Below are 14,986 nucleotides of genomic sequence, written 5' to 3'. Positions count from 1 at the left end.
TTAAGTTACTGATATTTTCGTACGCCTCATATCTCAAAACGTAAATAAAGTTAATTTTCAATTCCCACTCTCACATTCTACGCGAAAGTACGTTCTTTTCTTCGAAAAGTTGAAAAAATAGATGCTTTTATAGTCCATTTTAATTGCCTAAATACAGACACATGAAAAAGTATGAAATAATATATCAGATATAAAAATTACTACAAAATAATTCAGAATTCGCTATAGAAATTATTTTGAGCTATATTTATGTGCACGGTGAACGGGATACAGATAAATAGAATATTATTTAAAAATTTATCGATAGAATAATATTGTTTCCATAAAAATTATTTTAATTGTATTTTAAATAAATTGATGGGATGATTTTTCAAATGGTTCGGCAATTTATTAAAAATGGCGACGATTGCCGGGTTTTTTCTTGTAAGCCTAAGAATTGTGTAGAGTTATACGAAAACAGTTCTGTATAATTCTCCGTATGACTCTCGTAGAATGTCTATTGAAATATCATATCGCTATTTGACTCTATAAGAACTTTTTCGTATTTGATGAGAGGGTACTCATACCGGAAACAGCCAGCATATATATACCCTAAGTTTCAGGAAGTTTATGGCATACATTACAAAAATGAAAAAAGTTCTTATAAAAGAAATTATATTTAACCTAGATCTCTGCCCTAAATGTCAAATAACGCTATGCTATTTCAATAGACATTCTCTGAGAGTCAACGATTAAGGACATGAGGAAAGCTTAGAACATTTCCTACTATATCTTACCAAACGTTTTTTGAAAAATGACGCTGGAAGTTTCAGAGGTCGTGTGAGAAGTGCTGTATTTCAAATGTAATTGTTTCTTGTATGGTGAATTCCATTACTTGTAAATGGTAGAAAATTAATTTAAATTAACTATTTATACTAACCATTTTTAGTGTTTTTTTCACTCTTATAATCACGTTTTTCCAGATTTTGTACTCGCTAAAAATGGTACGGATGATATGATGAAAACCTTCACAGCGTAATATTCTTCGTATTAACATATTACTCCATTTTTGTACGAGTGTAGAACTTGTTAATGAACTTCGCTGTATTACAAGCGATATTTGTTCACTGTTTCTTTTCCATTTTTTAATTTACTACGAATTACCCTCTTTCTTTCAGCTTTCTAAGAGTTTGTAAAAACTTGTCTATTTGCAATTATTCGGTTAGGAAATTGTGGACGAATTCCTCAACAACTTCTTTAATATTACCACTTCTAATCTACTTATACGGTAGATAAAATATTACGGGCGAATTCCTCATTTGTGGAATTTATACGGTAATTTTCTATGTTATTATACCATAACATTAACAATAATTTTGGAATACAAAAGATAATAATATACAAACGATATCTAATAGATCAAAACTGCTAACAAAAGTTTATTCTTCTTACTTTTGTTTTACATTGAACTTTAACTTTTTCTCATGAGTTCACTTCGATTATGTAAATTAATAATCATGGAGTTCGTTAGAACTTCGTCGGTAAGAGGTGACGAAGTCAACAAACTACGTTTACAATTCTAAACATGACCTAACATAGCAGTGAAATGAAAATGTGGGGAAAAAAATAAGCGTGAAAACATTATATTTCAGTTCAATTAGATTTGTAATAAAGAATACTTTCAAAAAGTACCTCTAACTTTGTTAGACAATGGTTTTTTTTTCCATTTGATGAACCGCAAGACTCGAATATGTCATTTTATTAATTTTGTTAATATACCTTTACGAATCGCGCCGCTAGATAGCAGTACTTGGTAGTACTAAGTAACGTACAAAAACTTGATAATGTACTTGAAAAATAAAATTTTAAAGAAAATATACTACAGCTTGTTTTAATAGTTAATGCTGTTATGTAAATGAAAGTACTGAAGATAAAACAGTTTTTTTTAAATTTCCATCACTTCTTTAAAAAAACATAGAAGTATTAGTTTACAAGAGATTATACTAGTTTTATTAAAAAAGAAATAAATAAAACAGAAATAAATTTGATTGGTAAAATCGAATTTAATGATAAAAATAGAGGTTACACTTACAAAGTAATCGGTCTAATATTACGTCACGGATTTTCGATTCGTAAAGGTCATTATGCTAGTTTTATTAAAGAAGAAAAAATTTGGTATGAAGTGGATGATACGAATATCAACAAAAAAAAATTGATCGTGTAATTCAATTTGTTTGTACTAGAAAGGCATTAAATTTTTATAATAAATCCATAAGATAACAGTCAGTAATGCTTAAAAAAAATAAAAGAATAATCTAACAAAACGCAATGATATCCAAAATAATTACGCTGTAATTGTAAATCGCACGGTAAACGTCTCGCAGATATCATTTCTTCCGCTCAAAAAACAAAAATTTCTATAATATAAATAAAACTGTTTTTAACAAAACAATACTGATATCCGTATACTTACATAGGATGCAGTACATTATCAGAGTTTTTCAGTATAGTTAATAAACGGTAAAGCTAGCCGTCAGCCTATGTGCGCAGCAATACGCCGCCCGCTGTACCAGTCGCGGATTCGCCCATGCTGTATAGTTATTTGTGTTTCCCATCGCGGTCAGGGAATATTTAGCCTAAGGATGTTTGTCCAGGAGTCTGTGTCCCCTGGACTGTTCAGTAAACTCATGTGAAGTGGTGGTGTTCTTTTCAAGTTATGAAAACTATTACTGTATTGTAATTTCTTCAGAGGAACACTTTAGTCAGTACAGGAACCACTAATTGGTTTTTAGATTTCCCGTCGTGACTTCGCTTAAGAAATATGTAATCAGAATTACAGACATAAATTAGCATCACAATATTACCGATATTCTTAAAGGTTGATTAAATAGCGTAGCACAAAACGACAAAATGTAAAAACAATTAATGTTTTTATACCTTTTTAAAATATTTAAATTCAGAAAACCGGAATATTGTTTTTAGATATTTATCTGAAGAATATTTGAATGTACAAATCTACTGAATATCTCTCGTTTATTTTAGTCGGAAGAGGATAATTTGTAATCATTATTCAAAATTTGTTTAATTTTCTTCACACTTTTAAGATGGAATTTCAAAAAAAGTCTCGAAATCTGTTTTTATATATTCACATGAAGATTAATTACACACACCAAAAATCAAATTGATATCTTCATTTATTACCGAGAAATTAAAATAATAATAAATTTCATTTTTATTTCATTGTAATCCTTTAAACTCAGAATTTCAAAAAAAGATTTTTTAGTATGCACTTACACTGTAAGAAGAATGTTATATAAATTTTCATCAATTTATCTTCAGTAGTTTTTTGTGGACGTTGATTAAGAGTATATCAGGAGATGTTATTTTACCCACCGGGTTGGTCTAGTGGTGAACGCATCTTCGCAAATCAGCTGATTTCAAAGTTGACAGTTCTAAGGTTCAAATCCTAGTAAAACCATACTTTTATACGGTTTTGAATATTATATCGTGGAAATTGGTGTTCTTTGGTGGTTGGGTTTCAATTAACTACACCTCTCATCTCAGGAATGATCGACCTGAGACAGTACAAAACTACACTTTATTTACACTTATGCATATCATCCTCAGAAGTAATACCTGACGGTGTTACCGGTGGCTAAACATGAAAAAGGGCAATTTTTAAAATATCTTCTTCAGCGTGTTTAATTAGAAAGTACACATTTAAAAAGTTGAATGAATTTCTGAAAATACGAGGATTTTAGATTAATATAATAAAAGATCTCAGATTCATATACGAAAATGAAAATACTGATTAATAATGTATTATTAAGAACTGCATTCAAGAATTTTACAAATATTTATAGCTTTTAAAATACAATGTAAGTTTACTTTTGTTATACAATTACAAGAATCTTATTTTACAAAATGAAGCCAGCAATTTATTTATAAAACTAAATGTTTAAAACTTAACTGATTATACTGTTCTAAATAAATTAGTCATACAAACGAGAACAAAAAATGGCAGTGCTGAACTAAGTTATATTAAAACTTATATCTATGAGATGATTCTTGGAGATAGTTATTGCACAATTGACCAGTAGGTCTGTAGAAATCAGTCTAATACTAGCATAAATGGGAAAAGATTATACCTTATTTCATTCTGAGAATAGAATTTTTTTCTGTTTACCCTCTGCAACCAACAGAGGTATATTATCTCAGAGGATGAATGAGGATGATATGTATGAATGTAAATGAAGTGTAATCTTGTACAGTCTCAGTTTACTATTTCTGAGATGAGATGTATGGTTAATTGAAACTCAACAACCAAAGAACACCGGTATCCATGATCTAGAACTCAAATCCATATAAAAGTAACTGTTCAAAGTAAGGATTTGAACCTTAGAACTCTCAAGTCTGAAATCAGCTGATTTGCAAAGACGAGTTCACCACTAGACCAACCCAAAGGGTTCCTCTGAGATTAGCCTGTAATTAAGTCACACATCTTGTAAGTGATTCACAGTAAACCACTAATTACATTCATGAAGGCAAACAAAAATCTTCCATTCTGTATTCACAAATAATTAAATAATGCTGTCGTTTAGCCTATGTACGAGTATAATGGAATAAACAGTAAAACATTACCGAGTGAAAAATTAATGAATACGATAGTATTAACAAAAAAAACCTTTAACTAACATTAACATGAAATTCTTAAATATACACACAAGCTACACCGGTTTTAAATTTTAATCTGTAAATAAAAAGGTTTATAAGTATGTAATTAGTCCATAATTGAACTCCTTGTACAATTTTATGCAGTTCATTTATAAATTTAAATTTTTTCCAATTAAGTGTGAATTTTTCTCTACTTATTAAAGAAATTACGATTAAAAATACCTAATACTAAAAATAATGCTCCTAGGAAACTTAATTTAAGATGAGACATCATTTTTTTTTATTAATGTTTTAGAATATGGTAATTATACGACAATAAAGAAGTAACTGGTGTATCTCTGAAATTATTACTTTTTCATTACTGATAATTACTAAATTAACTTTCATATAATAATTTCTACAAAAAGAATAATATGAATTTAACATAATAGCCATTTTCAGTAAAAATATTTCATATTAATAACTTATATAAGTATTTTTTTAATTGACAAATACACATTATTTTTATAAAAATCTGAAACAAATAAAAAATGAAATATAAGTTATATATATATATGATTTTTTTTTTTGAGATGACAAGCATTGAATACTTTGGTCATTTTGCCCTATCATAATGGAAATTTGTAACATGAAAAATCCATGCCTTACCAGGACTTGAATCTAGGACCTCTGGATAAAAGGCTAAGACATTATCATTCCACCATGGAGATTGGCAATATATACAATTTAAAAACACAGAAGAATTTGTCTTACTAGAAATGAGACAAATTAACCTATCAGTCCAGAAGGAAAATTATTGCAAGTTAAATATCATAATATAAAATTCTTATCCCTCTTACAACATATTTTTCTATTCTGTTTTAAAAATTATAAATTAAGTTCATTAATTTTCGTCATACAAAAAACTTCAGTTTAATAGAATTAATACATATACTATTTAAAAAAAAGGAATATATGGCCTAAAGACAAGCACTGTGTCCTATGCCCTTCTAAGTAAAAAATAATAAATTAACTGTTAAACTAACTCATCCGTTTAAAATATCATAATTTTAACTAACTCTGCGATCTCTAAATGCCAAATTATTGTGCCATGATAAAGTGTAAGGCATAATATTTAATATTTTTTAATTCTTTTAAAGTTGATTACATTTTTCAGGCCTTCAATTATTTTATTTAATTAACAGTAAAAACAACTAAAATAACAAATATTACAACTACAGCTTAGCCTATGCCATTTAACATCAAAAAATAATAATATTATTAGTTATAACCTAAAAATTTTTAACAAATTAATGAAAAAGACACTGAATTTTATGAACAGCATTACATGCTGCATTAACTCTTCAAATAATTGTGTGATCCAATTGTCACTATCAATACGGGTCTGGAGAAAAGATATATTAAGTTGTTAAATATATAAAAAGAATAAATATAAACAATGAAATACAATAATGTAGGTTTCTAGATAAAATACCACCTGAAGATTCCACATACCTAAAATGTTTCAAGGTTCAGGTAGTATTATCCTAAAATTTAAAGTACGTGATGTAAGAAAAATAAAGTCAAAGGCCAAAACAATTTATTAAACTGGAATCTGCAGATCACCAAAATAAAATACTGTATGTCATTTAACATCAAAAAGTAATAAAAATATTAATTATAACTAAAAATTTGAACAGAATAATGAAAAGGGCGCTGAATTTTATGAACATCACTACCATATTGTAATAACTCTTAGGACTAATGTGTGTTCCAATCACGGCTATCAATATAAGACAGGAGAATGGCTAAGAAACTTCACATAAAATCTTTTTAAAATCAGCTTTATTAATAAATCCAATTACTAATCATATTTCAGCGTAACACACGTAAAATTACCTTGTTCAGAAAAATACGTTTTGCAATGCGTATGTTGGATGTTAGCTTTCATAATACCTGACAAATTTTACAGGTTATATTTTTCAAAAAAAATAAAAATTTTTAAAAACTACTACGGCAAAAATATGTGTATAATATATTACTTTGTACATGTATATGTTCAACAGGTTTCTAGCAACAATCATTGCTGATGTCATGGCCCACCGCCATGTTTGCATAGGGAATCAAAATTAGATCACGTGAAAAACTAATCCAAAATCAGAACACAGTTTCTTAAGAGGTTAATAAACATTTTGAAATAAGTGCAAAGAAATCTGTCAATTTGTTCAAAAGGTAAAAAAACAAACACAATTACTGGAAACAAGAGTAGGTGTAAAACATACACGGCTCCTACAGGTATGGTTGACGCCCGTTTATTCGGTACCTGGTATGTTAAGCCTCGCGACTACAAAATTCTGCTGACCGTTCGAGCAAAATTTGTTTTACATAAGTTGTGAAATTACGCTAGTTTAGGTTAGTACCGATCGTCGCTACCAGTACTGCCACACCCGCGAGAATTAAATATGAATAAATATAATAGTATGATTTTTGGAATCATTGAATTAAATAAACGAAAAAAATATTATATTTAAATAAAATCATTAATATATTAAATTAAGTTGTGTGCGTGTAAGCTGTGCATCAAAAACAACCCTACAACTGTGTTCTCAGCTTCTTTTTTTGTGTTAGTTACCTCAATTTCAGCCGCCTTCTTTTGTCAGTCATAATAATTATTCAATTTTTGTAATATATTTATAGCCTTAGTACTGTGCATTTTAGAAATATTTTCCTGATAGGTAATTTTGATGTTTAAAAAAATACAATTCCACGGACATACATACACTAGGCTGTTGTATATAGAGTTTCAATTAAACGTGCTTTCTTATAGGGCACAGGAGAACAATCAAACTCCAGAAATTAATGAACTGTTTTTTTCGCGCCATAAGATACTATATTATATGTACATTCTATGCATTAACTAAGAAAAACAAAATAACGATCGGAGCTCATTTTATCTACAGTTATAGGAAATTATGTCAGGGAAGAGCGATAATAGTCCATAAGAACCACGAAAGAACGACCAGATTGCTATACGATGATCTGTGCGTAAACGGACAATACTATACAGAAGTGCGTTGTTGTATCAGCTGATTATTTATCTTTCCTGTTTACGTTATTAAATAATCTTATTGTTTTGAGGTTATTAAGGTACAAAAAATTAATTATTTTTTGACTATGGTGCTTGAAGTTAATTCTATTTTTTATTCGAGTTGATTTTTTTTAATGAAACTATATTTTGAGTATATTAATTTATTTAATTATGAATTTATCTATTGTTGAAGAAATTCATGCAAAAAATGTTCAAACTACGAAAAAACGTCAATCATATGGTTGAGTAAAGGACTTGTGAAAAAGTTCAGATACTCAAGTAAAAACCAGATTCAGATTAACAATATAATCGCTTAAAATGTTTTCAGAATATTACAAAAAATTATCGTAAGTAGTTAATTTATACATTTAATAATCCGTAAGATAGAATTAACTAAGTACTTACGTAAGTGGTCTGATTACTTTTAAACCAATACATTGAAGAAAGCTAGTTAAAACCGATGATTCTACCCAGTACGCAATTATTCGTATATATATATCACGTTAGATTATTAAGAAATAGAAAAGTTTTTGAAATTCCAATCTATGCAAAGCATTTGTAGGTGTTTTCGGCATTATTCCCTGTCGATCCAAACATTCAAGCTAAGTCTTACTAACATTGGTAAAGCTAATGTTGAAAAATAGAGGAAAACATGATAACAGACCTCAGACTATCTGATATACAATAACAGCTCTTGCTGAGTTCCTAGGGTCTCTGAAAGGTAGGAAATTTCATTATAGTCTGAAAGACTCGTCAAAAGTTTATTTACCAGAAAGTTGTAATTTAAAAACTTTGAATGAAATTTATTCTGAAAAGAATACAAAGTATTCCTCTTTTTTATAAACATTCACAGAAATTTTTGAAAACAAATTTAATGTAGCGTTCGATTACTCTTATACCTGTAGTTTTTGTGATGGTAATACTCCCAAAAACTTTTATAACTAAAAAAGTTATAACATATTTTGAGATAAATATTTGCTTGAAATCAGTACTGAATTGAACAAACTTGATCTGCTTAAAGCCGTTTCATTTTATACAAGAAAACAATTAGCAGAAAAAAAATGCACACAGATTACTTATGAAGCAATAAAACTGGACTTCTACAAAAACCTACCCTTAGCAAATATTATCACCTAAGATGTCTTGTTACAAAATAGCAGCTGTTATTTTATATGTTGAACATTACTAATACTATATTCTAGACGGTCAGTTTTTTATTCATATGGTCAAACTGTAGCAAAAAAGTGTGCTAATGATGTAGCATCACTGTTAAATCATTTTATTGAAATGTTTTTGGATTCAGCTTGAAAAAGTCAATTTTTTGCGACTTGTGCTGCTGGCCTGATTAAAAGTTTTACTTTATTATTTACTTGTACTTTGTTACTTCTGAAAAGAGAATTTTGAAGTTTAAGTCACAGTGGCATTTCCCATTTGAAGGCACTTCTATATATAGTGTGACAAGCAAATTGGTTTAATTGATTAAATAGTAGAAGCACAAATACCTGATGGCATTTAAAGCAGTTAAAAATTCATAAAAAATCACTACTGTTCATTTTGACTGTCAACAAGATATATTCAGGAAATGGACAGATTATCCTACTCCATTTAAAAAAAAAAGTCTGGTACAAAACCAATTTAGGTCCTGAAATTTAAAAAGGAAAAATCAACGCTGAATCATAAGGGGAGTTTCAGTGGGCTACTGGCTCACTCCATGTCAAAACAACAAGGCTCACAACTTGACCATCACCAATTTCAACAAAATTCACAGGATTGATCATATCTATAAAGTGATGCAAAAAATACTTTTTTCAAATTTTTGAACATAAAATATAATTGTAAGTACTGTTTGTAATAATTAAAATAAAATAGATTCAGCACTTATAAACAAGTGTCATGTGACTTTTGCATTGCTCTTTATAATTATGCAATTGAATTGTGAGATCTTATTCCATAACATTACACGCACACACATGCATGTAATGTTGTGTGTGTATATATATATATATAATCTTGTTGTCCAGCTTGTAAAAACAGTGTTGCCTATTTTGCTTTACTATTTAATAATAATAATCAAAATAATTTGAAGAAGTAAGATACAATATTTCCTTCTTAGTTTAAAAAAATAATAATAATGAAATCGAAACATAATGACTCTTATATAAAGAATAGAACTTAAAAGTATTTTTGTTGATAAAATAAATGTAGTTACAGGTTTTGTACCGATGAAAATCCTGATCTTTATTTTTTAAGGCCCATATTTTGAAGATACCTTGATTTTGTACACACTTGTTTTTTTAAGTTGTTGTCATCGATTACAGTTGATCCTGGTGTTGTCATTGTTGGAATGTTTCTGTTTTCTCAGGAAGTTATGAATTAACTATCGCAGGAATTTAAGAAGATAATTAGCGTTAGAGGGTAAAACTTTACTCTTAATTTGCAGGTAACAATAATTATTTTATATTCAATTAATCAATGATTTTTTTTAATCAAATGTTTTATGGTACTTGACGCTTTTAATTTTTAAACTTTGTTAGTCGACTTCACAGTAGTAATCGATCAATATAATGACAACCATCCTAAAATTTAATTTTCTATGTAATCGAACTGACCTCCTCTGCACAGTCATACAAAAACTTCCATAATTCAGAATTTGAATAACACCTGGATTATGGTCTTACTCCTGGATGAAAGAATTATGTTTTTGATGGTAGATTATGAAAACAGTTTGAAAGTATATCCTTCTACAACCTCAAAATGTTAAACTTTGTTCAAAGTTTATATATAATCATGATCTCAGTAAGACAAATAATAGTACAACCTGTTACTGGAGTAAAAATTCATTTAACTTAATGTACGGCACCTTTTTACAGTGGTAAATGAGATTTTAGTAATTTCATGAGTTGAATAAATAGTTTAAAAGAAGATGGTAAATCTGCGGTTATAAAATGTCTAATTGATAGTATTTGGAATGTAGAGTATTCCAGCAAGTCAAGTCTGCCTCATCAATTTCAGTGGATTTGAACATCCAATAAATCTTTTATTTTAAAGAAGTAATTTTCAATACATCGACAACAGTATTGAAAAGAATCAATATTTTTATTATAAATAATATTACTGTAATACAACTCACTTGAATTTACACCGTATTCTTATATTAATGCATCTTCTTAAGTTAGTTAATTTCTAATGATTTTTACATTAAGTACCTTGTAAACAGCTTTTTAGTTAATCTTTAAGACCTTTGATATTTACAAACTGATGAAGGTAACAAAAATAATTATGATTTGATAAAGTTTGCGACTGTCATATGAAACAATTAAACAGATGTTATTTGACGATTTGGCTCCTTAATTTCTGAACCCGAAGATCATATGATGAAATCTTAAATTATAAGTGCTGTACTACCTCTATCATGATGATCCTACATTTGATGAAATCTGCTAAGATATATAAAAAGTCTTTTAAATACTTGTGATAGGAAAAAATTTATAAAATAAATAAGCCTAATGGATAATATATCCATCATTTCCTTGAGAAATGGAGCATTCGTGGAGGTTCAGATTCCTAGACACCAAGATCACCTGATCTAACACCTTTTAGATTTTTGCGTTTGGGGATGCATGAAAAATATTGTTTAAAAAAACAAAAATACATCTCATGAGGAATTAATTGTTCGCATTATGGATGCTGCCTAGTAACTTACGGATAGCCCTGAAGAACTATGAAGAGCTACAAAAGCTGTACAGAAGTGAGCCAAGAAATGTTTTGAAACTGGTGGGCTTGTTTTTGAATATTTATTATAAACCAGTCGGTTCGATCTTCTGTATTGTTTCTAAATAAAATTCTATTTTTTCTGAACTTTCTTTGTTTTATCTGATTTACACAATTTTGTTCAGAATTAAGTTCACTGCAAGTTTTATTTAATAAAGATTTTATATGTTTATTACACATTTAATAAACTTATTGTACGTCAAACATAAAAACAGGTTTTTTACCTTAATTTATTGACTTTCTTCCCAGATTACTTAAAAACGACTGCATATACAGTTGTAGTAGGTATTTTATTCAATTTTTAAGGTAATTAATGTCCAAAAAATTTCATTATAACCTCTTTCCAAGTCTGTGAAATCTGTCATTAGCCATTACTCACAAACAAAGCATTTTAAAGCATGTGTTTATGTGAACTTTTTCCATTAATTTCACATGTAGCATATGTTATGAAAATCCTGGGAGAACTTTTTTATACACTCTGTATATAATGTGATTTCAATTCTGTTTTTTCTTTTTATCCTGTTTAGCCTCTGGGAATCACAGTCAGGTATTACTTCTGAGGATGATATGTATGAGTGTAAATGAAGTGTAGTCTAGTACAGTTTTAGGTCCACCATTTCTGAGATGTGTGGTTAATTGAAACCCAACCACCAAAGAACACCGGTATCTGCGATCTAGTATTCAAATCTGTATTAAAGTAACTGCCTTTACTAGGATTTGAATGTAGGAACTCACGGTTTCGAAACCACCTGATTTGTGAAGACATGCATTTGCCACTAGACCAACCCAGTGGGTGGTGTCAATTTTCAAAAAAAAAAAAAAAAAAAAAAATTAGATGTATTTAATGTTTTATTACATTTTAAGTTAAATATTTCAAAATATTTAAATTTTATAAATGATAGCGATTCTACTAAAATAATAAACTCCAAATAAATAAATATCTTAGACAAGTTGGCTATGGTTTAAAACGTGTAAACCTCCATCTAGAATATGTTATTATGACCAACCGTTCTTTTTCTATTAGAGCTAAAGAACATATTAGTATAAAGAAAGGCTTTTCGATAAATTCAATTATGCTAATCACATTTTATAAAATGAACATAATTACAGCTAATTATTATAAAAATAATTACAAATAATTTTATTAAATTAGATTTTAATTTTAATTTTTAGATTTTTTCACAGATTATTATAAAACAAGCAATCTCAAAAAATTAAATATATATTTTAATAACAATAAATTAATTTTAAAAGATAAAATTTCTGCTACCTGTTCACAGTTTGTGAGGTACGACTTGAAAAGAAAGTTTCTCCTCCGATACTGATACCACAGCTACTAAGTAGTTTTATCAGTATAAATAAATGTTTTAAAAATATTTCAGAAAATCGAAAATTAATTTTTTTTTATCTTAAAGAATTTAAAATACTTTCAAAAACTGGGAAATTGCTACCTCTTGTTAGAAGTGTTTGCTAATGGAAATATAGAAATTAAATTACCTTATCAATATAATAGTACACCTGCTGCTAAGCTGTCCCCTCAGTACACTGCACAATAATATTTATCAAGAATAAACGTAGCAATATATGCATACACTTTCTTTTAAGTATCACGCATTTGAGTATGCATATGGAGACAAATGTTAGATTTGAAGGTGTAATAAATCATGAAAATGTATTTTATATGATATTGCTGAGAATAGATTGGAAGTGACAGATTATGTCGATGGTAGACTACATCAACAGCAGCTGTAAGGAGAGTTCATTTTTTTTTTTTTTAATTATGGTTTGATAACAGAAACTTTCCCACCACTGTACCTCTTCTGAACAACATTGCAAAATGTCAAAAAGTTTGATTTAAAGTAGAATTTTTCTTTACTGGTCAATAAATAAACTGCAATGATACATTAACTTTCAGTGATTACCTCTTCATCTCATATATTCTATTAAAATTATATTTTTTGGCTTAACTGTTAAGAATTTTATTATCACAAAATGACATCATTTATTAAAATATAATTTTAAACTAAGTTAAGGCAGAAATTACATGTAAGTGCAGGTACAGAAAGTTTTAGTGGATAACAAAGTAAATTATTTACTACCATAATTTACAGGTAAGTTGTAATTAAAAATCACGCCTGAAAGTTAATTGATGTTTTAAAGGGTTTTCGTCTCAGTGAGCTTTATTCTCTTAACACTTATTCAAAAAAAAAGTCTAAGTGATCTTTATATGGTTTGAAAATTATAATACTCTAACAAATTTTGTAAATTCTGCATAAGAATATCAGTGGTTATAAATATCATTTCGCAACAGTGAAAGTGGAGATGTCACTCTTACCCCAAAAAACATAAAAAACTTTCTCATGAAAATTAAGCAATCGTTTCTCTCTTTGGGAGATACATTAAAACCTGCCACAATATGCTTCACCTCTTATATGAAGTAATTTGAAAGACTTAACCTGGACTTTAGATGTTATCCAAATTAATCGATTCATTACTAATATTGTATTCATCTTAAAGACAAATTATTGTTCATACAATGGAGTTTAATTACATTCATAAGCCTGTAAATATTATAATAAAATAAATAAAGATTAGTAGAATCAAGAATCGATGAGTTAATCCCAAGTTTTCCTAATTCTTTTAAATGTTTTCTCTCAAGTTAAAAAAACCTATGGAACTTTTTTTTTCTTTTTGTTAGAGTCCTTACAGATCTAATCTTTCCTTACAGATACATGTCTTCCCCTCTTGTAAGAGCTGCTGGACATTCTTAAATGTACATTGATGTTACCGCTTTTCTACATTAAATTTTTAATGGTTTTTACTTATTGTATTGTGATTTTATATATTGTAATAATTAAATTGAAAACTCACTGATTACTGTTTCCTCTCCAATCTAATTTGATGAAAATGACAATTCTACTCGTATTTATGATTAAATTCTGGGATAAAAGTCCTCCATCTGACATTACTGAAAAAGAAAACTTAACAGTTTAATTATTATTAAATTATTACAAATAAGTAACAAACAAGCTGTAAGTTGTATTAGTATAATTTTTTGTTTAACGATATTTAGTTCACACATAATTCAATCCATCAATAAATTATGAAATTTAACTTTATACTTTTTGTTATGAAGAAATTTGGTGAATTAAATTATAAGAAGTGTAAATTAATTCATCAAGACATCTAAGTTTAGTCTGTTGTGCTTTTAATATAATAATTTGCCTGCGATATAAGTCTTATAAGCAGACAGATGTCACTCTGTTAAGGGGCCATTAAAAAAGTACCTATTGCCTCAGCCTAAGAGATAAATCCAGAATTTTTTCAAGGACAAAGCTCAAAGATGTAATTGATATTCATGGAATCTATTTGAGGAAAAGTGATTCCATTCGACTCAAGAAGTCTAATTCACAATAATAATTAATATTTATATGTCTCTGAAGGTGTCACAACTCAACAGATAACCTGACATGACACATATCTATTCCCAAAAAA

The sequence above is a fragment of the Lycorma delicatula genome, chromosome 9 (genome assembly GCF_047948215.1).
Source record: "Lycorma delicatula isolate Av1 chromosome 9, ASM4794821v1, whole genome shotgun sequence".
NCBI classification, from domain to species: Eukaryota; Metazoa; Arthropoda; class Insecta; order Hemiptera; family Fulgoridae; genus Lycorma; species Lycorma delicatula.
Note: the sequence above shows the minus strand (reverse complement) of the source record.